This window comes from Petromyzon marinus, chromosome 37, assembly GCF_048934315.1.
Source record: "Petromyzon marinus isolate PM22_M1 ecotype Great Lakes invasive population chromosome 37, UKy_Petmar_22M1.pri1.0, whole genome shotgun sequence".
NCBI classification, from domain to species: domain Eukaryota; kingdom Metazoa; phylum Chordata; class Hyperoartia; order Petromyzontiformes; family Petromyzontidae; genus Petromyzon; species Petromyzon marinus.
In genome coordinates this window covers 16686615-16712562 of record NC_133703.1, presented here as the reverse complement: position 1 = coordinate 16712562, position 25948 = coordinate 16686615, and the positions used below count along the sequence as shown (strand labels likewise).

Sequence of the window (25948 nt, the reverse complement as noted above, 5' to 3'; positions counted from 1 at the left end):
ATGATGATTGTTGGCATTGGCCTATGCCAGTGAAGTATGTTGCAGCTTCACAAGTTTGACAACCAGTTTCCGTAGTGTATTGGTTATCATGTTCGCCTAACACGCGAAAGGTCCCTGGTTCGAAACCGGGCGGAAACATTTTACGTATAACCAATAAAAATCTATTTTATTTAAATTGGACCTAAAATGTGCTTTCATGAAGATAATGAATTCATGATTCTTCATTGTTGGCATAGGCCTATACCAGTGAAGTGTGTTGCAACTTCACGAGTTTGACAAGCAGTTTCCGTAGTGTAGTGGTTATTACGTTTGCCTAACATGTGAAAGGTTCCTGGTTTGAAACCGGGCGGAAACATTCTATGTAAAACCAAAACAATTTGTATTTTATTTAAAGTGGACGTAAAATATGCCTTCATGAACTTGATGATTTAATGATTTGACACTGGACGTTTCGAAATATTTCAGTGAAATATGTTGCTACGTTACATGTTCTTCAAGCAGTTTCCGTAGTGTAGTGGTTATCACGTTCGCCTAACACGCGAAAGGTCCCTGGTTTGAAACCGGGCAGAAACATTTTACGTTAAACCAAAACAATTCGTATTTTATTTAAATAGGACACAAAATGTGCCTTCATGAACGTGATGATTTCATGATTCTTCATTGTTGGCATTGGCCTATGCCAGTGAAGTATGTTGCAACTTCACAAGTTTGACAAGCAGATTCCGTAGTGTAGTGGTTATCACGTTCGCCTAACACGTGAAAGGGTCCTGGTTTGAAACCGTGTGGAAACATTTTACGTATAACCAAAAAAAATCGTGTTTTTTTTTAAATTGCACGTTAAATGTGCTTTCATGAAGATGATGATTTCATGATTCTTCATTGTTGGCATAGGTCTATACCAGTGAAGTGTGTTGCAACTTTATGAGTTTGACAAGCAGTTTCCGTAGTGTAGTGGTTATCACGTTCGCCTCACACGCGAAAGGTCCCCGGTTCGAAACCGGGCGGAAACATTTTATGTAAAACCAAAACAATTCCTGTTTTATTTAAAGTGCACGTAAAATGTGCCCTCATGAAGATGATGATTTCATGATTCTTCATTGTTGGCATTGGCCTATGCCAGTGAAGTATGTTGCAGCTTCACAAGTTTGACAAGCAGTTTCCGTAGTGTAGTGGTTATCATGTTCGCCTAACACGTGAAAGGGTCCTGGTTTGAAACCGGGTGGAAACATTTTACGTATAACCAAAAAAATCGTGTTTTATTTAAATTGGACGTTAAATGTGCTTTCATGAAGATGATGATTTCATGATTTTTCGTTGTTGGCATAGGCCTATACCAGTGAAGTGTGTTGCAACTGGACGAGTTTGACAAGCAGTTTCCGTAGTGTAGTGGTTATCACGTTCGCCTCACACGCGAAATGTCCCCGGTTCGAAACCGGGTGGAAACATTTTATGTAAAACCAAAACAATTCCTGTTTTATTTAAAGTGCACGTAAAATGTGCCCTCATGAAGATGATGATTTCATTATTCTTCATTGTTGGCATTGGCCTATGCCAGTGAAGTATGTTGCAGCTTCACAAATTGGACAAGCAGTTTCCGTAGTGTATTGCTTATCATGTTCGCCTAACACGCGAAAGGTCCCTGGTTCGAAACCGGGCGGAAACATTTTACGTATACCCAATAAAAATCTATTTTATTTAAATGGGACCTAAAATGTGCTTTCATGAAGATGATGATTTCATGATTCTTCATTGTTGGCATAGGTCTATACCAGTGAAGTGTGTTGCAACTTCTCGAGTTTGACAAGCAGTTTCCGTAGTGTAGTGGTTATTACGTTTGCCTAACACGTGAAAGTTCCTGGTTTGAAACCGGGCGGAAACATTCTATGTAAAACCAAAACAATTTGTATTTTATTTAAAGTGGACGTAAAATATGCCTTCATGAACTTGATGATTTAATGATTTGACACTGGACGTTTCGAAATATTTCAGTGAAATATGTTGCTACGTTACATGTTCTTCAAGCAGTTTCCGTAGTGTAGTGGTTATCACGTTCACCTAACACGCGAAAGGTCCCCGGTTTGAAACCGCGTGGAAACATTTTACGTATAACCAAAAAAAATCGTATTTCATTTAAATTGCACGTAAAATGTGCTTTCATGAAGATAATGAATTCATGATTCTTCATTGTTGGCATAGGCCTATACCAGTGAAGTGTGTTGCAACTTCACGAGTTTGACAAGCAGTTTCCGTAGTGTAGTGGTTATCACGTTCGCCTCACACGCGAAAGGTCCCCGGTTCGAAACCGGGCGGAAACATTTAATGTAAAACCAAAACAATTCCTGTTTTATTTAAAGTGCACGTAAAATGTGCCCTCATGAAGATGATGATTTCATGATTCTTCATTGTTGGCATTGGCCTATGCCAGTGAAGTATGTTGCAGCTTCACAAATTGGACAAGCAGTTTCCGTAGTGTAGTGGTTATCACGTTTGCCTAACACGTGAAAGGTTCCTGGTTTTTAAACCGGGGGGAAACATTTTACGTATAACCAAAAAAAATCGTATTTTATTTAAATTGGACCTAAAATGTGCTTTCATGAAAATGATGAATTCATGATTCTTCATTGTTGGCATGGGTCTATACCAGTGAAGTGTGTTGCAACTTCACAAGTTTGCCAAGCAGTTTCCGTAGTGTAGTGGTTATCACGTTCGCCTAACACGTGAAAGGGTCCTGGTTTGAAACCGTGTGGAAACATTTTACGTATAACCAAAAAAAATCGTGTTTTTTTTTAAATTGCACGTTAAATGTGCTTTCATGAAGATGATGATTTCATGATTCTTCATTGTTGGCATAGGCCTATACCAGTGAAGTGTGTTGCAACTGGACGAGTTTGGCAAGCAGTTTCCGTAGTGTAGTGGTTATCACGTTCGCCTAACACGCGAAAGGTCCCCGGTTCGAAACCGGGCGGAAACATTTTATGTAAAACCAAAACAATTCCTGTTTTATTTAAAGTGCACGTAAAATGTGCCCTCATGAAGGTGATGATTTCATGAAGATGATGATTGTTGGCATTGGCCTATGCCAGTGAAGTATGTTGCAGCTTCACAAGTTTGACAACCAGTTTCCGTAGTGTATTGGTTATCATGTTCGCCTAACACGCGAAAGGTCCCTGGTTCGAAACCGGGCGGAAACATTTTACGTATAACCAATAAAAATCTATTTTTATTTAAATTGGACCTAAAATGTGCTTTCATGAAGATAATGAATTCATGATTCTTCATTGTTGGCATAGGCCTATACCAGTGAAGTGTGTTGCAACTTCACGAGTTTGACAAGCAGTTTCCGTAGTGTAGTGGTTATTACGTTTGCCTAACATGTGAAAGGTTCCTGGTTTGAAACCGGGCGGAAACATTCTATGTAAAACCAAAACAATTTGAATTTTATTTAAAGTGGACGTAAATATGCCTTCATGAATTTGATGGTTTAATGATTTGACACTGGACGTTTCGAAATATTTCAGTGAAATATGTTGCTACGTTACATGTTCTTCAAGCAGTTTCCGTAGTGTAGTGGTTATCACGTTCGCCTAACACGCGAAAGGTCCCCGTTTTGAAACCGGGCAGAAACATTTTACGTATACCCAATAAAAATCTATTTTATTTAAATGGGACCTAAAATGTGCTTTCATGAAGATGATGATTTCATGATTCTTCATTGTTGGCATAGGTCTATACCAGTGAAGTGTGTTGCAACTTCTCGAGTTTGACAAGCAGTTTCCGTAGTGTAGTGGTTATTACGTTTGCCTAACACGTGAAAGTTCCTGGTTTGAAACCGGGCGGAAACATTCTATGTAAAACCAAAACAATTTGTATTTTATTTAAAGTGGACGTAAAATATGCCTTCATGAACTTGATGATTTAATGATTTGACACTGGACGTTTCGAAATATTTCAGTGAAATATGTTGCTACGTTACATGTTCTTCAAGCAGTTTCCGTAGTGTAGTGGTTATCACGTTCACCTAACACGCGAAAGGTCCCCGGTTTGAAACCGCGTGGAAACATTTTACGTATAACCAAAAAAAATCGTATTTCATTTAAATTGCACGTAAAATGTGCTTTCATGAAGATAATGAATTCATGATTCTTCATTGTTGGCATAGGCCTATACCAGTGAAGTGTGTTGCAACTTCACGAGTTTGACAAGCAGTTTCCGTAGTGTAGTGGTTATCACGTTCGCCTCACACGCGAAAGGTCCCCGGTTCGAAACCGGGTGGAAACATTTTATGTAAAACCAAAACAATTCCTGTTTTATTTAAAGTGCACGTAAAATGTGCCCTCATGAAGATGATGATTTCATGATTCTTCATTGTTGGCATTGGCCTATGCCAGTGAAGTATGTTGCAGCTTCACAAGTTTGACAAGCAGTTTCCGTAGTGTAGTGGTTATCATGTTCGCCTAACACGTGAAAGGGTCCTGGTTTGAAACCGGGTGGAAACATTTTACGTATAACCAAAAAAATCGTGTTTTATTTAAATTGGACGTTAAATGTGCTTTCATGAAGATGATGATTTCATGATTTTTCGTTGTTGGCATAGGCCTATACCAGTGAAGTGTGTTGCAACTTCACGAGTTTGACAAGCAGTTTCCGTAGTGTAGTGGTTATCACGTTCGCCTCACACGCGAAAGGTCCCCGGTTCGAAACCGGGCGGAAACATTTTATGTAAAACCAAAACAATTCCTGTTTTATTTAAAGTGCACGTAAAATGTGCCCTCATGAAGATGATGATTTCATGATTCTTCATTGTTGGCATTGGCCTATGCCAGTGAAGTATGTTGCAGCTTCACAAATTGGACAAGCAGTTTCCGTAGTGTATTGCTTATCATGTTCGCCTAACACGCGAAAGGTCCCTGGTTCGAAACCGGGCGGAAACATTTTACGTATACCCAATAAAAATCTATTTTATTTAAATGGGACCTAAAATGTGCTTTCATGAAGATGATGATTTCATGATTCTTCATTGTTGGCATAGGTCTATACCAGTGAAGTGTGTTGCAACTTCTCGAGTTTGACAAGCAGTTTCCGTAGTGTAGTGGTTATTACGTTTGCCTAACACGTGAAAGTTCCTGGTTTGAAACCGGGCGGAAACATTCTATGTAAAACCAAAACAATTTGTATTTTATTTAAAGTGGACGTAAAATATGCCTTCATGAACTTGATGATTTAATGATTTGACACTGGACGTTTCGAAATATTTCAGTGAAATATGTTGCTACGTTACATGTTCTTCAAGCAGTTTCCGTAGTGTAGTGGTTATCACGTTCGCCTAACACGCGAAAGGTCCCTGGTTTGAAACCGGGCAGAAACATTTTACGTTAAACCAAAACAATTCGTATTTTATTTAAATAGGACACAAAATGTGCCTTCATGAACGTGATGATTTCATGATTCTTCATTGTTGGCATTGGCCTATGCCAGTGAAGTATGTTGCAACTTCACAAGTTTGACAAGCAGATTCCGTAGTGTAGTGGTTATCACGTTCGCCTAACACGTGAAAGGGTCCTGGTTTGAAACCGTGTGGAAACATTTTACGTATAACCAAAAAAAATCGTGTTTTTTTTAAATTGCACGTTAAATGTGCTTTCATGAAGATGATGATTTCATGATTCTTCATTGTTGGCATAGGTCTATACCAGTGAAGTGTGTTGCAACTTTATGAGTTTGACAAGCAGTTTCCGTAGTGTAGTGGTTATCACGTTCGCCTCACACGCGAAAGGTCCCCGGTTCGAAACCGGGCGGAAACATTTTATGTAAAACCAAAACAATTCCTGTTTTATTTAAAGTGCACGTAAAATGTGCCCTCATGAAGATGATGATTTCATGATTCTTCATTGTTGGCATTGGCCTATGCCAGTGAAGTATGTTGCAGCTTCACAAGTTTGACAAGCAGTTTCCGTAGTGTAGTGGTTATCATGTTCGCCTAACACGTGAAAGGGTCCTGGTTTGAAACCGGGTGGAAACATTTTACGTATAACCAAAAAAATCGTGTTTTATTTAAATTGGACGTTAAATGTGCTTTCATGAAGATGATGATTTCATGATTTTTCGTTGTTGGCATAGGCCTATACCAGTGAAGTGTGTTGCAACTTCACGAGTTTGACAAGCAGTTTCCGTAGTGTAGTGGTTATCACGTTCGCCTCACACGCGAAAGGTCCCCGGTTCGAAACCGGGCGGAAACATTTTATGTAAAACCAAAACAATTCCTGTTTTATTTAAAGTGCACGTAAAATGTGCCCTCATGAAGATGATGATTTCATGATTCTTCATTGTTGGCATTGGCCTATGCCAGTGAAGTATGTTGCAGCTTCACAAGCTTGACAGGCAGTTTCCGTAGTGTAGTGGTAATCACGTTTGCCTAACACATGAAAGCGTCCTGGTTTGAAACCGGGTGGAAACATTTTACGTATAACCAAAAAAAATCGTGTTTTATTTAAATTGGACGTTAAATGTGCTTTCATGAAGATGATGATTTCATGATTCTTCATTGTTGGCATAGGCCTATACCAGTGAAGTGTGTTGCAACTGGACGAGTTTGGCAAGCAGTTTCCGTAGTGTAGTGGTTATCACGTTCGCCTAACACGCGAAATGTCCCCGGTTCGAAACCGGGTGGAAACATTTTATGTAAAACCAAAACAATTTCTGTTTTATTTAAAGTGCACGTAAAATGTGCCCTCATGAAGATGATGATTTCATGAAGACGATGATTGTTGGCATTGGCCTATGCCAGTGAAGTATGTTGCAGCTTCACAAGTTTGACAACCAGTTTCCGTAGTGTATTGGTTATCATGTTCGCCTAACACGCGAAAGGTCCCTGGTTCGAAACCGGGCGGAAACATTTTACGTATAACCAATAAAAATCTATTTTTATTTAAATTGGACCTAAAATGTGCTTTCATGAAGATAATGAATTCATGATTCTTCATTGTTGGCATAGGCCTATACCAGTGAAGTGTGTTGCAACTTCACGAGTTTGACAAGCAGTTTCCATAGTGTAGTGGTTATTACGTTTGCCTAACATGTGAAAGGTTCCTGGTTTGAAACCGGGCGGAAACATTCTATGTAAAACCAAAACAATTTGAATTTTATTTAAAGTGGACGTAAATATGCCTTCATGAATTTGATGATTTAATGATTTGACACTGGACGTTTCGAAATATTTCAGTGAAATATGTTGCTACGTTACATGTTCTTCAAGCAGTTTCCGTAGTGTAGTGGTTATCACGTTCGCCTAACACGCGAAAGGTCCCCGTTTTGAAACCGGGCAGAAACATTTTACGTTAAACCAAAATAATTCGGATTTTATTTAAAGAGGACACAAAATGTGCCTTCATGAAGATGATGATTTCATGATTCTTCATTGTTGGCATTGGCCTATGCCAGTGAAGTATGTTGCAACTTCACAAGTTTGACAAGCAGTTTCCGTAGTGTAGTGGTTATCATGTTCGCCTAACACGTGAAAGGGTCCTGGTTTGAAACCGGGTGGAAACATTTTACGTATAACCAAAAAAAATCGTGTTTTATTTAAATTGGACGTTAAATGTGCTTTCATGAAGATGATGATTTCATGATTTTTCGTTGTTGGCATAGGCCTATACCAGTGAAGTGTGTTGCAACTTCACGAGTTTGAAAAGCAGTTTCCGTAGTGTAGTGGTTATCACCTTCGCCTCACACGCAAAAGGTCCCCGGTTCGAAACCGGGCAGAAACATTTTATGTAAAACCAAAACAATTCCTGTTTTATTTAAAGTGCACGTAAAATGTGCCCTCATGAAGATGATGATTTCATGATTCTTCATTGTTGGCATTGGCCTATGCCAGTGAAGTATGTTGCAGCTTCACAAATTGGACAAGCAGTTTCCGTAGTGTAGTGGTTATCACGTTTGCCTAACACGTGAAAGGTTCCTGGTTTTTAAACCGGGGGGAAACATTTTACGTATAACCAAAAAAAATCGTATTTTATTTAAATTGGACCTAAAATGTGCTTTCATGAAGATGATGAATTCATGATTCTTCATTGTTGGCATGGGTCTATACCAGTGAAGTGTGTTGCAACTTCACAAGTTTGCCAAGCAGTTTCCGTAGTGTAGTGGTTATCACGTTCGCCTAACACGTGAAAGGGTCCTGGTTTGAAACCGTGTGGAAACATTTTACGTATAACCAAAAAAAATCGTGTTTTTTTTTAAATTGCACGTTAAATGTGCTTTCATGAAGATGATGATTTCATGATTCTTCATTGTTGGCATAGGCCTATACCAGTGAAGTGTGTTGCAACTGGACGAGTTTGGCAAGCAGTTTCCGTAGTGTAGTGGTTATCACGTTCGCCTAACACGCGAAAGGTCCCCGGTTCGAAACCGGGCGGAAACATTTTATGTAAAACCAAAACAATTCCTGTTTTATTTAAAGTGCACGTAAAATGTGCCCTCATGAAGATGATGATTTCATGAAGATGATGATTGTTGGCATTGGCCTATGCCAGTGAAGTATGTTGCAGCTTCACAAGTTTGACAACCAGTTTCCGTAGTGTATTGGTTATCATGTTCGCCTAACACGCGAAAGGTCCCTGGTTCGAAACCGGGCGGAAACATTTTACGTATAACCAATAAAAATCTATTTTATTTAAATTGGACCTAAAATGTGCTTTCATGAAGATAATGAATTCATGATTCTTCATTGTTGGCATAGGCCTATACCAGTGAAGTGTGTTGCAACTTCACGAGTTTGACAAGCAGTTTCCGTAGTGTAGTGGTTATTACGTTTGCCTAACATGTGAAAGGTTCCTGGTTTGAAACCGGGCGGAAACATTCTATGTAAAACCAAAACAATTTGTATTTTATTTAAAGTGGACGTAAAATATGCCTTCATGAACTTGATGATTTAATGATTTGACACTGGACGTTTCGAAATATTTCAGTGAAATATGTTGCTACGTTACATGTTCTTCAAGCAGTTTCCGTAGTGTAGTGGTTATCACGTTCGACTAACACGCGAAAGGTCCCTGGTTTGAAACCGGGCAGAAACATTTTACGTTAAACCAAAACAATTCGTATTTTATTTAAATAGGACACAAAATGTGCCTTCATGAACGTGATGATTTCATGATTCTTCATTGTTGGCATTGGCCTATGCCAGTGAAGTATGTTGCAACTTCACAAGTTTGACAAGCAGATTCCGTAGTGTAGTGGTTATCACGTTCGCCTAACACGTGAAAGGGTCCTGGTTTGAAACCGTGTGGAAACATTTTACGTATAACCAAAAAAAATCGTGTTTTTTTTAAATTGCACGTTAAATGTGCTTTCATGAAGATGATGATTTCATGATTCTTCATTGTTGGCATAGGTCTATACCAGTGAAGTGTGTTGCAACTTTATGAGTTTGACAAGCAGTTTCCGTAGGGTAGTGGTTATCACGTTCGCCTCACACGCGAAAGGTCCCCGGTTCGAAACCGGGCGGAAACATTTTATGTAAAACCAAAACAATTCCTGTTTTATTTAAAGTGCACGTAAAATGTGCCCTCATGAAGATGATGATTTCATGATTCTTCATTGTTGGCATTGGCCTATGCCAGTGAAGTATGTTGCAGCTTCACAAGTTTGACAAGCAGTTTCCGTAGTGTAGTGGTTATCATGTTCGCCTAACACGTGAAAGGGTCCTGGTTTGAAACCGGGTGGAAACATTTTACCTATAACCAAAAAAAATCGTGTTTTATTTAAATTGGACGTTAAATGTGCTTTCATGAAGATGATGATTTCATGATTTTTCGTTGTTGGCATAGGCCTATACCAGTGAAGTGTGTTGCAACTTCACGAGTTTGAAAAGCAGTTTCCGTAGTGTAGTGGTTATCACGTTCGCCTCACACGCAAAAGGTCCCCGGTTCGAAACCGGGCGGAAACATTTTATGTAAAACCAAAACAATTCCTGTTTTATTTAAAGTGCACGTAAAATGTGCCCTCATGAAGATGATGATTTCATGATTCTTCATTGTTGGCATTGGCCTATGCCAGTGAAGTATGTTGCAGCTTCACAACTTGGACAAGCAGTTTCCGTAGTGTAGTGGTTATCACGTTTGCCTAATACGTGAAAGGTTCCTGGTTTTTAAACCGGGGGGAAACATTTTACGTATAACCAAAAAAAATCGTATTTTATTTAAATTGGACCTAAAATGTGCTTTCATGAAGATGATGAATTCATGATTCTTCATTGTTGGCATGGGTCTATACCAGTGAAGTGTGTTGCAACTTCACGAGTTTGCCAAGCAGTTTCCGTAGTGTAGTATTTATCACGTTCGCCTAACACGTGAAAGGGTCCTGGTTTGAAACCGTGTGGAAACATTTTACGTATAACCAAAAAAAATCGTGTTTTTTTTAAATTGCACGTTAAATGTGCTTTCATGAAGATGATGATTTCATGATTCTTCATTGTTGGCATAGGTCTATACCAGTGAAGTGTGTTGCAACTTTATGAGTTTGACAAGCAGTTTCCGTAGTGTAGTGGTTATCACGTTCACCTCACACGCGAAAGGTCCCCGGTTCGAAACCGGGCGGAAACATTTTATGTAAAACCAAAACAATTTCTGTTTTATTTAAAGTGCACGTAAAATGTGCCCTCATGAAGATGATGATTTCATGAAGACGATGATTGTTGGCATTGGCCTATGCCAGTGAAGTATGTTGCAGCTTCACAAGTTTGACAACCAGTTTCCGTAGTGTATTGGTTATCATGTTCGCCTAACACGCGAAAGGTCCCTGGTTCGAAACCGGCCGGAAACATTTTACGTATAACCAATAAAAATCTATTTTTATTTAAATTGGACCTAAAATGTGCTTTCATGAAGATAATGAATTCATGATTCTTCATTGTTGGCATAGGCCTATACCAGTGAAGTGTGTTGCAACTTCACGAGTTTGACAAGCAGTTTCCGTAGTGTAGTGGTTATTACGTTTGCCTAACATGTGAAAGGTTCCTGGTTTGAAACCGGGCGGAAACATTCTATGTAAAACCAAAACAATTTGAATTTTATTTAAAGTGGACGTAAATATGCCTTCATGAATTTGATGATTTAATGATTTGACACTGGACGTTTCGAAATATTTCAGTGAAATATGTTGCTACGTTACATGTTCTTCAAGCAGTTTCCGTAGTGTAGTGGTTATCACGTTCGCCTAACACGCGAAAGGTCCCCGTTTTGAAACCGGGCAGAAACATTTTACGTTAAACCAAAATAATTCGGATTTTATTTAAAGAGGACACAAAATGTGCCTTCATGAACGTGATGATTTCATGATTCTTCATTGTTGGCATTGGCCTATGCCAGTGAAGTATGTTGCAACTTCACAAGTTTGACAAGCAGTTTCCGTAGTGTAGTGGTTATCATGTTCGCCTAACACGTGAAAGGGTCCTGGTTTGAAACCGGGTGGAAACATTTTACCTATAACCAAAAAAAATCGTGTTTTATTTAAATTGGACGTTAAATGTGCTTTCATGAAGATGATGATTTCATGATTTTTCGTTGTTGGCATAGGCCTATACCAGTGAAGTGTGTTGCAACTTCACGAGTTTGCAAAGCAGTTTCCGTAGTGTAGTGGTTATCACGTTCGCCTCACACGCAAAAGGTCCCCGGTTCGAAACCGGGCGGAAACATTTTATGTAAAACCAAAACAATTCCTGTTTTATTTAAAGTGCACGTAAAATGTGCCCTCATGAAGATGATGATTTCATGATTCTTCATTGTTGGCATTGGCCTATGCCAGTGAAGTATGTTGCAGCTTCACAACTTGGACAAGCAGTTTCCGTAGTGTAGTGGTTATCACGTTTGCCTAATACGTGAAAGGTTCCTGCTTTTTAAACCGGGGGGAAACATTTTACGTATAACCAAAAAAAATCGTATTTTATTTAAATTGGACCTAAAATGTGCTTTCATGAAGATGATGAATTCATGATTCTTCATTGTTGGCATGGGTCTATACCAGTGAAGTGTGTTGCAACTTCACGAGTTTGCCAAGCAGTTTCCGTAGTGTAGTATTTATCACGTTCGCCTAACACGTGAAAGGGTCCTGGTTTGAAACCGTGTGGAAACATTTTACGTATAACAAAAAAAAATCGTGTTTTTTTTAAATTGCACGTTAAATGTGCTTTCATGAAGATGATGATTTCATGATTCTTCATTGTTGGCATAGGTCTATACCAGTGAAGTGTGTTGCAACTGGACGAGTTTGGCAAGCAGTTTCCGTAGTGTAGTGGTTATCACGTTCGCCTCACACGCGAAAGGTCCCCGGTTCGAAACCGGGCGGAAACATTTTATGTAAAACCAAAACAATTTCTGTTTTATTTAAAGTGCACGTAAAATGTGCACTCATGAAGATGATGATTTCATGAAGACGATGATTGTTGGCATTGGCCTATGCCAGTGAAGTATGTTGCAGCTTCACAAGTTTGACAACCAGTTTCCGTAGTGTATTGGTTATCATGTTCGCCTAACACGCGAAAGGTCCCTGGTTCGAAACCGGGCGGAAACATTTTACGTATAACCAATAAAAATCTATTTTTATTTAAATTGGACCTAAAATGTGCTTTCATGAAGATAATGAATTCATGATTCTTCATTGTTGGCATAGGCCTATACCAGTGAAGTGTGTTGCAACTTCACGAGTTTGACAAGCAGTTTCCGTAGTGTAGTGGTTATCACGTTAGCCTAACATGTGAAAGGTTCCTGGTTTGAAACCGGGCGGAAACATTCTATGTAAAACCTAAACAATTTGAATTTTATTTAAAGTGGACGTAAATATGCCTTCATGAATTTGATGATTTAATGATTTGACACTGGACGTTTCGAAATATTTCAGTGAAATATGTTGCTACGTTACATATTCTTCAAGCAGTTTCCGTAGTGTAGTGGTTATCACGTTCGCCTAACACGCGAAAGGTCCCCGTTTTGAAACCGGGCAGAAACATTTTACGTTAAACCAAAATAATTCGGATTTTATTTAAAGAGGACACAAAATGTGCCTTCATGAACGTGATGATTTCATGATTCTTCATTGTTGGCATTGGCCTATGCCAGTGAAGTATGTTGCAACTTCACAAGTTTGACAAGCAGTTTCCGTAGTGTAGTGGTTATCATGTTCGCCTAACACGTGAAAGGGTCCTGGTTTGAAACCGGGTGGAAACATTTTACGTATAACCAAAAAAAATCGTGTTTTATTTAAATTGGACGTTAAATGTGCTTTCATGAAGATGATGATTTCATGATTTTTCGTTGTTGGCATAGGCCTATACCAGTGAAGTGTGTTGCAACTTCACGAGTTTGAAAAGCAGTTTCCGTAGTGTAGTGGTTATCACGTTCGCCTCACACGCGAAAGGTCCCCGGTTCGAAACCGTGCGGAAACATTTTATGTAAAACCAAAACAATTCCTGTTTTATTTAAAGTGCACGTAAAATGTGCTTTCATGAAGATAATGAATTCATGATTTTGCATTGATTCTACGTTGATTCTTCATTGTTGGCATAGGCCTATACCAGTGAAGTGTGTTGCAACTTCACAAGTTTGACAAGCAGTTTCCGTAGTGTAGTGGTTATCACGTTTGCCTAACACGTGAAAGGTTCCTGGTTTGAAACCGGGTAGAGATATTTTACGTATAACCAAAAAAAATCGTATTTTATTTAAATTGGACCTAAAATGTGCTTTCATGAAGATAATGAATTCATGATACTTCATTGTTGGCATAGGCCTATACCAGTGAAGTGTGTTGCAACTTCAAAAGTTTGCCTAGCAGATTCCGTAGTGTAGTGGTTATCACGTTCGCATAACACGTGAAAGGTTCCTGGTTTGAAACCGGGTGGAAACATTTTACGTATAACCAAAAAAAATCGTATTTTATTTAAAGTGCACGTAAAGTGTGCCCTCATGAAGATGATGATTTAATGATTCTTCATTGTTGGCGTAGGTCTATACCAGTTAAGTCTGTTGTAACTTAGCAGTTTGGAAAAGCTGTTTCCATATTGTAGTGGTTATCACGTTTGCCTCACACGCGAAAGGTTCCTGGTTTGAAACCGGGTGGAAACATTTTATCTAAAACCAAAACAATTCGGATTTTATTTAAAGTGGACGCAAAATGTGCCTTCATGAACGTGATGATTTAATGATTTAACATTGTTCGTTTCAACTTATTTCAGTGAAATATGTTGCTACGTTACATGTTCTTCAAGCAGTTTCCGTAGTGTAGTAGGTATCATGTTCGCCTAACACGTGAAAGGTCCCTGGTTTGAAACCGGGTGGAACATTTTATCTAAAACCAAAACAATTCGGATTTTATTTAAAGTGGACGCAAAATGTGCCTTCATGAACGTGATGATTTAATGATTTGACATTGTTCGTTTCGACTTATTTCAGTGAAGTATATTGCAACTTCACAAGTTTGACAAGCAGATTCCGTAGTGTAGTGGTTATCAAGTTCGCCTAACACGTGCAAGGTTCCTGGATTGAAACCTGGTGGAAACATTTTACGTATAACCAAAAAAAATCGTTTTTTATTTTACGTGCAGGTAAAATGTGCCCTCATGAAGATGATGATTTCATGATTCTTCATTGTTGGCATAGGCCTATACCAGTGAAGTGTGTTGCAACTTCTTAAGTTTGACAAGCAGTTTCCGTAGTGTAGTGGTTATCACGTTCGCCTCACACGCGAAAGGTCCCCGGTTCGAAACCGGGCGGAAACATTTTATGATAAACCAAAACAATTCCTGTTTTATTTAAAGTGCACGTAAAATGTGCCCTCATGAAGATGATGATTTCATGATTCTTCATTGTTGGCATTGGCCTATGCCAGTGAAGTATGTTGCAGCTTCACAACTTGGACAAGCAGTTTCCGTAGTGTAGTGGTTATCACGTTTGCCTAATACGTGAAAGGTTCCTGGTTTTTAAACCGGGGGGAAACATTTTACGTATAACCAAAAAAAATCGTATTTTATTTAAATTGGACCTAAAATGTGCTTTCATGAAGATGATGAATTCATGATTCTTCATTGTTGGCATGGGTCTATACCAGTGAAGTGTGTTGCAACTTCACGAGTTTGCCAAGCAGTTTCCGTAGTGTAGTATTTATCACGTTCGCCTAACACGTGAAAGGGTCCTGGTTTGAAACCGTGTGGAAACATTTTACGTATAACCAAAAAAATCGTGTTTTTTTTTAAATTGCACGTTAAATGTGCTTTCATGAAGATGATGATTTCATGATTCTTCATTGTTGGCATAGGTCTATACCAGTGAAGTGTGTTGCAACTGGACGAGTTTGGCAAGCAGTTTCCGTAGTGTAGTGGTTATCACGTTCGCCTAACACGCGAAAGGTCCCCGGTTCGAAACCGGGCGGAAACATTTTATGTAAAACCAAAACAATTTCTGTTTTATTTAAAGTGCACGTAAAATGTGCCCTCATGAAGATGATGATTTCATGAAGACGATGATTGTTGGCATTGGCCTATGCCAGTGAAGTATGTTGCAGCTTCACAAGTTTGACAACCAGTTTCCGTAGTGTATTGGTTATCATGTTCGCCTAACACGCGAAAGGTCCCTGGTTCGAAACCGGGCGGAAACATTTTACGTATAACCAATAAAAATCTATTTTTATTTAAATTGGACCTAAAATGTGCTTTCATGAAGATAATGAATTCATGATTCTTCATTGTTGGCATAGGCCTATACCAGTGAAGTGTGTTGCAACTTCACGAGTTTGACAAGCAGTTTCCGTAGTGTAGTGGTTATTACGTTTACCTAACATGTGAAAGGTTCCTGGTTTGAAACCGGGCGGAAACATTCTATGTAAAACCAAAACAATTTGAATTTTATTTAAAGTGGACGTAAATATGCCTTCATGAATTTGATGATTTAATGATTTGACACTGGACGTTTCGAAATATTTCAGTGAAATATGTTGCTACGTTACATGTTCTTCAAGCAGTTTCCGTAGTGTAGTGGTTATCACGTTCGCCTAACACGCGAAAGGTCCCCGTTTTGAAACCGGGCAGAAACATTTTACGTTAAACCAAAATAATTCGGATTTTATTTAAAGAGGACACAAAATGTGCCTTCATGAACGTGATGATTTCATGATTCTTCATTGTTGGCATTGGCCTATGCCAGTGAAGTATGTTGCAACTTCACAAGTTTGACAAGCAGTTTCCGTAGTGTAGTGGTTATCATGTTCGCCTAACACGTGAAAGGGTCCTGGTTTGAAACCGGGTGGAAACATTTTACGTATAACCAAAAAAAATCGTGTTTTATTTAAATTGGACGTTAAATGTGCTTTCATGAAGATGATGATTTCATGATTTTTCGTTGTTGGCATAGGCCTATACCAGTGAAGTGTGTTGCAACTTCACAAGTTTGACAAGCAGTTTCCGTAGTGTAGTGGTTATCACGTTTGCCTAACACGTGAAAGGTTCCTGGTTTGAAACCGGGTAGAGATATTTTACGTATAACCAAAAAAAATCGTATTTTATTTAAATTGGACCTAAAATGTGCTTTCATGAAGATAATGAATTCATGATACTTCATTGTTGGCATAGGCCTATACCAGTGAAGTGTGTTGCAACTTCAAAAGTTTGCCTAGCAGATTCCGTAGTGTAGTGGTTATCACGTTCGCATAACACGTGAAAGGTTCCTGGTTTGAAACCGGGTGGAAACATTTTACGTATAACCAAAAAAAATCGTATTTTATTTAAAGTGCACGTAAAGTGTGCCCTCATGAAGATGATGATTTAATGATTCTTCATTGTTGGCGTAGGTCTATACCAGTTAAGTCTGTTGTAACTTAGCAGTTTGGAAAAGCTGTTTCCATATTGTAGTGGTTATCACGTTTGCCTCACACGCGAAAGGTTCCTGGTTTGAAACCGGGTGGAAACATTTTATCTAAAACCAAAACAATTCGGATTTTATTTAAAGTGGACGCAAAATGTGCCTTCATGAACGTGATGATTTAATGATTTAACATTGTTCGTTTCAACTTATTTCAGTGAAATATGTTGCTACGTTACATGTTCTTCAAGCAGTTTCCGTAGTGTAGTAGGTATCATGTTCGCCTAACACGTGAAAGGTCCCTGGTTTGAAACCGGGTGGAACATTTTATCTAAAACCAAAACAATTCGGATTTTATTTAAAGTGGACGCAAAATGTGCCTTCATGAACGTGATGATTTAATGATTTGACATTGTTCGTTTCGACTTATTTCAGTGAAGTATATTGCAACTTCACAAGTTTGACAAGCAGATTCCGTAGTGTAGTGGTTATCAAGTTCGCCTAACACGTGCAAGGTTCCTGGATTGAAACCTGGTGGAAACATTTTACGTATAACCAAAAAAAATCGTTTTTTATTTTACGTGCAGGTAAAATGTGCCCTCATGAAGATGATGATTTCATGATTCTTCATTGTTGGCATAGGCCTATACCAGTGAAGTGTGTTGCAACTTCTTAAGTTTGACAAGCAGTTTCCGTAGTGTAGTGGTTATCACGTTCGCCTCACACGCGAAAGGTCCCCGGTTCGAAGCCGGGCGGAAACATTTTATGATAAACCAAAACAATTCCTGTTTTATTTAAAGTGCACGTAAAATGTGCCCTCATGAAGATGATGATTTCATGATTCTTCATTGTTGGCATTGGCCTATGCCAGTGAAGTATGTTGCAGCTTCACAACTTGGACAAGCAGTTTCCGTAGTGTAGTGGTTATCACGTTTGCCTAATACGTGAAAGGTTCCTGGTTTTTAAACCGGGGGGAAACATTTTACGTATAACCAAAAAAAATCGTATTTTATTTAAATTGGACCTAAAATGTGCTTTCATGAAGATGATGAATTCATGATTCTTCATTGTTGGCATGGGTCTATACCAGTGAAGTGTGTTGCAACTTCACGAGTTTGCCAAGCAGTTTCCGTAGTGTAGTATTTATCACGTTCGCCTAACACGTGAAAGGGTCCTGGTTTGAAACCGTGTGGAAACATTTTACGTATAACCAAAAAAAATCGTGTTTTTTTTAAATTGGACCTAAAATGTGCTTTCATGAAGATGATGATTTCATGATTCTTCATTGTTGGCATGGGTCTATACCAGTGAAGTGTGTTGCAACTTCACGAGTTTGCCAAGCAGTTTCCGTAGTGTAGTATTTATCACGTTCGCCTAACACGTGAAAGGGTCCTGGTTTGAAACCGTGTGGAAACATTTTACGTATAACCAAAAAAAATCGTGTTTTTTTTAAATTGCACGTTAAATGTGCCCTCATGAAGATGATGATTTCATGAAGACGATGATTGTTGGCATTGGCCTATGCCAGTGAAGTATGTTGCAGCTTCACAAGTTTGACAACCAGTTTCCGTAGTGTATTGGTTATCATGTTCGCCTAACACGCGAAAGGTCCCTGGTTCGAAACCGGGCGGAAACATTTTACGTATAACCAATAAAAATCTATTTTTATTTAAATTGGACCTAAAATGTGCTTTCATGAAGATAATGAATTCATGATTCTTCATTGTTGGCATAGGCCTATACCAGTGAAGTGTGTTGCAACTTCACGAGTTTGACAAGCAGTTTCCGTAGTGTAGTGGTTATCACGTTAGCCTAACATGTGAAAGGTTCCTGGTTTGAAACCGGGCGGAAACATTCTATGTAAAACCTAAACAATTTGAATTTTATTTAAAGTGGACGTAAATATGCCTTCATGAATTTGATGATTTAATGATTTGACACTGGACGTTTCGAAATATTTCAGTGAAATATGTTGCTACGTTACATATTCTTCAAGCAGTTTCCGTAGTGTAGTGGTTATCACGTTCGCCTAACACGCGAAAGGTCCCCGTTTTGAAACCGGGCAGAAACATTTTACGTTAAACCAAAATAATTCGGATTTTATTTAAAGAGGACACAAAATGTGCCTTCATGAACGTGATGATTTCATGATTCTTCATTGTTGGCATTGGCCTATGCCAGTGAAGTATGTTGCAACTTCACAAGTTTGACAAGCAGTTTCCGTAGTGTAGTGGTTATCATGTTCGCCTAACACGTGAAAGGGTCCTGGTTTGAAACCGGGTGGAAACATTTTACGTATAACCAAAAAAAATCGTGTTTTATTTAAATTGGACGTTAAATGTGCTTTCATGAAGATGATGATTTCATGATTTTTCGTTGTTGGCATAGGCCTATACCAGTGAAGTGTGTTGCAACTTCACGAGTTTGAAAAGCAGTTTCCGTAGTGTAGTGGTTATCACGTTCGCCTCACACGCAAAAGGTCCCCGGTTCGAAACCGTGCGGAAACATTTTATGTAAAACCAAAACAATTCCTGTTTTATTTAAAGTGCACGTAAAATGTGCCCTCATGAAGATGATGATTTCATGATTCTTCATTTTGGCATTGGCCTATGCCAGTGAAGTATGTTGCAGCTTCACAACTTGGACAAGCAGTTTCCGTAGTGTAGTGGTTATCACGTTTGCCTAATACGTGAAAGGTTCCTGGTTTTTAAACCGGGGGGAAACATTTTACGTATAACCAAAAAAAATCGTATTTTATTTAAATTGGACCTAAAATGTGCTTTCATGAAGATGATGAATTCATGATTCTTCATTGTTGGCATGGGTCTATACCAGTGAAGTGTGTTGCAACTTCACGAGTTTGCCAAGCAGTTTCCGTAGTGTAGTATTTATCACGTTCGCCTAACACGTGAAAGGGTCCTGGTTTGAAACCGTGTGGAAACATTTTACGTATAACCAAAAAAAATCGTGTTTTTTTTAAATTGCACGTTAAATGTGCTTTCATGAAGATGATGATTTCATGATTCTTCATTGTTGGCATAGGTCTATACCAGTGAAGTGTGTTGCAACTTTATGAGTTTGACAAGCAGTTTCCGTAGTGTAGTGGTTATCACGTTCGCCTCACACGCGAAAGGTCCCCGGTTCGAAACCGGGCGGAAACATTTTATGTAAAACCAAAACAATTCCTGTTTTATTTAAAGTGCACGTAAAATGTGCACTCATGAAGATGATGATTTCATGATTCTTCATTGTTGGCATTGGCCTATGCCAGTGAAGTATGTTGCAGATTCACAAGTTTGACAATCAGTTTCCGTAGTGTATTGCTTATCATGTTCGCCTTACACGCGAAAAGTCCCTGGTTCGAAACCGGGTGGAAACATTTTACGTATAACCCAAAAAATCGTGTTTTTTTTTAATTGCACGTTAAATGTGCTTTCATGAAGATGATGATTTCATGATTCTTCATTGTTGGCATAGGCCTATACCAGTGAAGTGTGTTGCAACTGGACGAGTTTGGCAAGCAGTTTCCGTAGTGTAGTGGTTATCACGTTCGCCTAACACGCGAAAGGTCCCCGGTTCGAAACCGGGCGGAAACATTTTATGTAAAACCAAAACAATTCCTGTTTTATTTAAAGTGCACGTAAAATGTGCTTTCATGAAGATAATGAATTCATGATTTTGCATTGATTCTACGTTGATTCTTCATTGTTGGCATAGGCCTATACCAGTGAAGTGTGTTGCAACTTCACAAGTTTGACAAGCAGTTTCCGTAGTGTAGTGGTTATCACGTTTGCCTAACACGTGAAAGGTTCCTGGTTTGAAACCGGGTAGAGATATTTTACGTATAACCAAAAAAAATCGTATTTTATTTAAATTGGACCTAAAATGTGCTTTCATGAAGATAATGAATTCATGATACTTCATTGTTGGCATAGGGCTATACCAGTGAAGTGTGTTGCAACTTCAAAAGTTTGCCTAGCAGATTCCGTAGTGTAGTGGTTATCACGTTCGCATAACACGTGAAAGGTTCCTGGTTTGAAACCGGGTGGAAACATTTTACGTATAACCAAAAAAAATCGTATTTTATTTAAAGTGCACGTAAAGTGTGCCCTCATGAAGATGATGATTTAATGATTCTTCATTGTTGGCGTAGGTCTATACCAGTTAAGTCTGTTGTAACTTAGCAGTTTGGAAAAGCTGTTTCCATATTGTAGTGGTTATCACGTTTGCCTCACACGCGAAAGGTTCCTGGTTTGAAACCGGGTGGAAACATTTTATCTAAAACCAAAACAATTCGGATTTTATTTAAAGTGGACGCAAAATGTGCCTTCATGAACGTGATGATTTAATGATTTAACATTGTTCGTTTCAACTTATTTCAGTGAAATATGTTGCTACGTTACATGTTCTTCAAGCAGTTTCCGTAGTGTAGTAGGTATCATGTTCGCCTAACACGTGAAAGGTCCCTGGTTTGAAACCGGGTGGAACATTTTATCTAAAACCAAAACAATTCGGATTTTATTTAAAGTGGACGCAAAATGTGCCTTCATGAACGTGATGATTTAATGATTTGACATTGTTCGTTTCGACTTATTTCAGTGAAGTATATTGCAACTTCACAAGTTTGACAAGCAGATTCCGTAGTGTAGTGGTTATCAAGTTCGCCTAACACGTGCAAGGTTCCTGGATTGAAACCTGGTGGAAACATTTTACGTATAACCAAAAAAAATCGTTTTTTATTTTACGTGCAGGTAAAATGTGCCCTCATGAAGATGATGATTTCATGATTCTTCATTGTTGGCATAGGCCTATACCAGTGAAGTGTGTTGCAACTTCTTAAGTTTGACAAGCAGTTTCCGTAGTGTAGTGGTTATCACGTTCGCCTCACACGCGAAAGGTCCCCGGTTCGAAACCGGGCGGAAACATTTTATGATAAACCAAAACAATTCCTGTTTTATTTAAAGTGCACGTAAAATGTGCCCTCATGAAGATGATGATTTCATGATTCTTCATTGTTGGCATTGGCCTATGCCAGTGAAGTATGTTGCAGCTTCACAAGTTTGACAAGCAGTTTCCGTAGTGTAGTGGTTATCATGTTCGCCTAACACGTGAAAGGGTCCTGGTTTGAAACCGGGTGGAAACATTTTACGTATAACCAAAACAATTCGGATTTTATTTAAATAGGACACAAAATGTGCCTTCATGAAGATGATGATTTCATGATTCTTCATTGTTGGCATTGGCCTATGCCAGTGAAGTATGTTGCAACTTCACAAGTTTGACAAGCAGATTCCGTAGTGTAGTGGTTATCACGTTAGCCTAACACGTGAAAGGGTCCTGGTTTGAAACCGGGTGGAAACATTTTATGTATAACCAAAAAAAATCGTGTTTTATTTAAACTGCACGTAAAATGTGCCCTCATGAAGATGATGATTTCATGATTCTTCATTGTTGGCATAGGTCTATACCAGTGAAGTATGTTGCAGCTTCACAAGGTTGACAAGCAGTTTCCGTAGTGTATTGCTTATCATGTTCGCCTAACACGCGAAAGGTCCCTGGTTCGAAACCGGGCGGAAACATTTTACGTATAACCAACAAAAATCTATTTTATTTAAATTGGACCTAAAATGTGCTTTCATGAAGATAATGAATTCATGATTCTTCATTGTTGGCATAGGCCTATACCAGTGAAGTGTGTTGCAACTTCACAAGTTTGACTAGCAGTTTCCGTAGTGTAGTGGTTATCACGTTCGCCTAACACGTGAAAGGGTCCTGGTTTGAAACCGTGTGGAAACATTTTACGTATAACCAAAAAAAATCGTGTTTTTTTTAAATTGCACGTTAAATGTGCTTTCATGAAGATGATGATTTCATGATTCTTCATTGTTGGCATAGGTCTATACCAGTGAAGTGTGTTGCAACTTTATGAGTTTGACAAGCAGTTTCCGTAGTGTAGTGGTTATCACGTTCGCCTCACACGGGAAAGGTCCCCGGTTCGAAACCGGGCGGAAACATTTTATGTAAAACCAAAACAATTCCTGTTTTATTTAAAGTGCACGTAAAATGTGCACTCATGAAGATGATGATTTCATGATTCTTCATTGTTGGCATTGGCCTATGCCAGTGAAGTATGTTGCAGCTTCACAAGTTTGACAAGCAGTTTCCGTAGTGTATTGCTTATCATGTTCGCCTTACACGCGAAAGGTCCCTGGTTCGAAACCGGGCGGAAACATTTTACGTATAACCAATAAAAATCTATTTTATTTAAATTGGACCTAAAATGTGCTTTCATGAAGATAATGAATTCATGATTCTTCATTGTTGGCATAGGCCTATACCAGTGAAGTGTGTTGCAACTTTATGAGTTTGACAAGCAGTTTCCGTAGTGTAGTGGTTATCACGTTCGCCTCACACGCGAAAGGTCCCCGGTTCGAAACCGGGCGGAAACATTCTATGTAAAACCAAAACAATTTGTATTTTATTTAAAGTGGACGTAAAATATGCCTTCATGAACTTGATGATTTAATGATTTGACACTAGACGTTTCGAAATATTTCAGTGAAATATGTTGCTACGTTACATGTGCTTCCAGCAGTTTCCGTAGTGTAGTGGTTATCACGTTCGCCTAACACGCGAAAGGTCCCCGGTTCGAAACCGGGCGGAAACATTTTATGTAAAACCAAAACAATTCCTGTTTTATTTAAAGTGCACGTAAAATGTGCACTCATGAAGATGATGATTTCATGAAGATGATGATTGTTGGCATTGGCCTATGCCAGTGAAGTATGTTGCAGCTTCACAAGTTTGACAACCAGTTTCCGTAGTGTATTGGTTATCATGTTCGCCTAACACGCGAAAGGTCCCTGGTTCGAAACCGGGCGGAAACATTTTACGTATAACCAATAAAAATCTATTTTTATTTAAATTGGACCTAAAATGTGCTTTCATGAAGATAATGAATTCATGATTCTTCATTGTTGGCATAGGCCTATACCAGTGAAGTGTGTTGCAACTTCACGAGTTTGACAAGCAGTTTCCGTAGTGTAGTGGTTATTACGTTTACCTAACATGTGAAAGGTTCCTGGTTTGAAACCGGGCGGAAACATTCTATGTAAAACCAAAACAATTTGTATTTTATTTAAAGTGGACGTAAAATATGCCTTCATGAACTTGATGATTTAATGATTTGACACTAGACGTTTCGAAATATTTCAGTGAAATATGTTGCTACGTTACATGTTCTTCAAGCAGTTTCCGTAGTATAGTGGTTATCACGTTCGCCTAACACGCGAAAGGTCCCCGTTTTGAAACCGGGCAGAAACATTTTACGTTAAACCAAAATAATTCGGATTTTATTTAAAGAGGACACAAAATGTGCCTTCATGAACGTGATGATTTCATGATTCTTCATTGTTGGCATTGGCCTATGCCAGTGAAGTATGTTGCAACTTCACAAGTTTGACAAGCAGTTTCCGTAGTGTAGTGGTTATCATGTTCGCCTAACACGTGAAAGGGTCCTGGTTTGAAACCGGGTGGAAACATTTTACGTATAACCAAAAAAAATCGTGTTTTATTTAAATTGGACGTTAAATGTGCTTTCATGAAGATGATGATTTCATGATGTTTCGTTGTTGGCATAGGTCTATACCAGTGAAGTGTGTTGCAACTTCACGAGTTTGACAAGCAGTTTCCGTAGTGTAGTGGTTATCACGTTCGCCTCACACGCGAAAGGTCCCCGGTTCGAAACCGGGCGGAAACATTTTATGTAAAACCAAAACAATTCCTGTTTTATTTAAAGTGCACGTAAAATGTGCCCTCATGAAGATGATGATTTCATGATTCTTCATTGTTGGCATTGGCCTATGCCAGTGAAGTATGTTGCAGCTTCACAAATTGGACGAGCAGTTTCCGTAGTGTAGTGGTTATCACGTTTGCCTAACACGTGAAAGGTTCCTGGTTTTTAAACCGGGGGGAAACATTTTACGTATAACCAAAAAAAATCGTGTTTTTTTTAAATTGCACGTTAAATGTGCTTTCATGAAGATGATGATTTCATGATTCTTCATTGTTGGCATAGGCCTATACCAGTGAAGTGTGTTGCAACTGCACGCGTTTGGCAAGCAGTTTCTGTAGTGTAGTGGTTATCACGTTCGCCTAACACGCGAAAGTTCCCCGGTTCGAAACCGGGCGGAAACATTTTATGTAAAACCAAAACAATTCCTGTTTTATTTAAAGTGCACGTAAAATGTGCCCTCATGAAGATGATGATTTCATGAAGATGAAGATTGTTGGCATTGGCCTATGCCAGTGAAGTATGTTGCAGCTTCACAAGTTTGACAACCAGTTTCCGTAGTGTAGTGGTTATCATGTTCGCCTAACACGCGAAAGGTCCCTGGTTCGAAACCGGGCGGAAACATTTTACGTATAACCAATAAAAATCTATTTTATTTAAATTGGACCTAAAATGTGCTTTCATGAAGATAATGAATTCATGATTCTTCATTGTTGGCATAGGCCTATACCAGTGAAGTGTGTTGCAACTTCACGAGTTTGACAAGCAGTTTCCGTAGTGTAGTGGTTATTACGTTTACCTAACTATGTGAAAGGTTCCTGGTTTGAAACCGGGCGGAAACATTCTATGTAAAACCAAAACAATTTGTATTTTATTTAAAGTGGACGTAAAATATGCCTTCATGAACTTGATGATTTAATGATTTGACACTAGACGTTTCGAAATATTTCAGTGAAATATGTTGCTACGTTACATGTTCTTCAAGCAGTTTCCGTAGTATAGTGGTTATCACGTTCGCCTAACACGCGAAAGGTCCCCGTTTTGAAACCGGGCAGAAACATTTTACGTTAAACCAAAATAATTCGGATTTTATTTAAAGAGGACACAAAATGTGCCTTCATGAACGTGATGATTTCATGATTCTTCATTGTTGGCATTGGCCTATGCCAGTGAAGTATGTTGCAACTTCACAAGTTTGACAAGCAGTTTCCGTAGTGTAGTGGTTATCATGTTCGCCTAACACGTGAAAGGGTCCTGGTTTGAAACCGGGTGGAAACATTTTACGTATAACCAAAAAAAATCGTGTTTTATTTAA

The 25948-nt window shown here is 38.8% G+C and overlaps 22 non-coding genes across 22 annotated transcripts; all 22 read left to right on the top strand.

The window, feature by feature from the left end:
* The first annotated feature begins 937 nt into the window (after positions 1–937).
* Positions 938–1010, top strand: TRNAV-CAC (transfer RNA valine (anticodon CAC)). The gene has a single exon. It is a non-coding gene; the product is annotated as a tRNA-Val (tRNA).
* A 1232-nt stretch (positions 1011–2242) lies between these two features.
* On the top strand, positions 2243–2315 carry TRNAV-CAC (transfer RNA valine (anticodon CAC)). The gene has a single exon. It is a non-coding gene; the product is annotated as a tRNA-Val (tRNA).
* Positions 2316–2898: 583 nt separating this feature from the next.
* On the top strand, positions 2899–2971 carry TRNAV-AAC (transfer RNA valine (anticodon AAC)). The gene has a single exon. It is a non-coding gene; the product is annotated as a tRNA-Val (tRNA).
* Positions 2972–4205: 1234 nt separating this feature from the next.
* TRNAV-CAC (transfer RNA valine (anticodon CAC)) lies at positions 4206–4278 on the top strand. The gene has a single exon. It is a non-coding gene; the product is annotated as a tRNA-Val (tRNA).
* Positions 4279–4640: 362 nt separating this feature from the next.
* TRNAV-CAC (transfer RNA valine (anticodon CAC)) lies at positions 4641–4713 on the top strand. Its single transcript has one exon. It is a non-coding gene; the product is annotated as a tRNA-Val (tRNA).
* Positions 4714–5728: 1015 nt separating this feature from the next.
* On the top strand, positions 5729–5801 carry TRNAV-CAC (transfer RNA valine (anticodon CAC)). Its single transcript has one exon. It is a non-coding gene; the product is annotated as a tRNA-Val (tRNA).
* A 362-nt stretch (positions 5802–6163) lies between these two features.
* TRNAV-CAC (transfer RNA valine (anticodon CAC)) lies at positions 6164–6236 on the top strand. The gene has a single exon. It is a non-coding gene; the product is annotated as a tRNA-Val (tRNA).
* Positions 6237–6599: 363 nt separating this feature from the next.
* Positions 6600–6672, top strand: TRNAV-AAC (transfer RNA valine (anticodon AAC)). The gene has a single exon. It is a non-coding gene; the product is annotated as a tRNA-Val (tRNA).
* A 1674-nt stretch (positions 6673–8346) lies between these two features.
* Positions 8347–8419, top strand: TRNAV-AAC (transfer RNA valine (anticodon AAC)). The gene has a single exon. It is a non-coding gene; the product is annotated as a tRNA-Val (tRNA).
* A 3855-nt stretch (positions 8420–12274) lies between these two features.
* Positions 12275–12347, top strand: TRNAV-CAC (transfer RNA valine (anticodon CAC)). Its single transcript has one exon. It is a non-coding gene; the product is annotated as a tRNA-Val (tRNA).
* Positions 12348–14694: 2347 nt separating this feature from the next.
* Positions 14695–14767, top strand: TRNAV-CAC (transfer RNA valine (anticodon CAC)). The gene has a single exon. It is a non-coding gene; the product is annotated as a tRNA-Val (tRNA).
* A 582-nt stretch (positions 14768–15349) lies between these two features.
* On the top strand, positions 15350–15422 carry TRNAV-AAC (transfer RNA valine (anticodon AAC)). The gene has a single exon. It is a non-coding gene; the product is annotated as a tRNA-Val (tRNA).
* A 2107-nt stretch (positions 15423–17529) lies between these two features.
* TRNAV-CAC (transfer RNA valine (anticodon CAC)) lies at positions 17530–17602 on the top strand. Its single transcript has one exon. It is a non-coding gene; the product is annotated as a tRNA-Val (tRNA).
* Positions 17603–19929: 2327 nt separating this feature from the next.
* TRNAV-CAC (transfer RNA valine (anticodon CAC)) lies at positions 19930–20002 on the top strand. Its single transcript has one exon. It is a non-coding gene; the product is annotated as a tRNA-Val (tRNA).
* A 362-nt stretch (positions 20003–20364) lies between these two features.
* On the top strand, positions 20365–20437 carry TRNAV-AAC (transfer RNA valine (anticodon AAC)). Its single transcript has one exon. It is a non-coding gene; the product is annotated as a tRNA-Val (tRNA).
* Positions 20438–21693: 1256 nt separating this feature from the next.
* On the top strand, positions 21694–21766 carry TRNAV-CAC (transfer RNA valine (anticodon CAC)). The gene has a single exon. It is a non-coding gene; the product is annotated as a tRNA-Val (tRNA).
* A 1234-nt stretch (positions 21767–23000) lies between these two features.
* On the top strand, positions 23001–23073 carry TRNAV-UAC (transfer RNA valine (anticodon UAC)). Its single transcript has one exon. It is a non-coding gene; the product is annotated as a tRNA-Val (tRNA).
* A 144-nt stretch (positions 23074–23217) lies between these two features.
* TRNAV-CAC (transfer RNA valine (anticodon CAC)) lies at positions 23218–23290 on the top strand. The gene has a single exon. It is a non-coding gene; the product is annotated as a tRNA-Val (tRNA).
* Positions 23291–23435: 145 nt separating this feature from the next.
* Positions 23436–23508, top strand: TRNAV-AAC (transfer RNA valine (anticodon AAC)). The gene has a single exon. It is a non-coding gene; the product is annotated as a tRNA-Val (tRNA).
* A 1019-nt stretch (positions 23509–24527) lies between these two features.
* Positions 24528–24600, top strand: TRNAV-CAC (transfer RNA valine (anticodon CAC)). The gene has a single exon. It is a non-coding gene; the product is annotated as a tRNA-Val (tRNA).
* A 364-nt stretch (positions 24601–24964) lies between these two features.
* On the top strand, positions 24965–25037 carry TRNAV-AAC (transfer RNA valine (anticodon AAC)). Its single transcript has one exon. It is a non-coding gene; the product is annotated as a tRNA-Val (tRNA).
* Positions 25038–25184: 147 nt separating this feature from the next.
* TRNAV-AAC (transfer RNA valine (anticodon AAC)) lies at positions 25185–25257 on the top strand. Its single transcript has one exon. It is a non-coding gene; the product is annotated as a tRNA-Val (tRNA).
* The last annotated feature ends 691 nt before the right edge of the window (positions 25258–25948 follow it).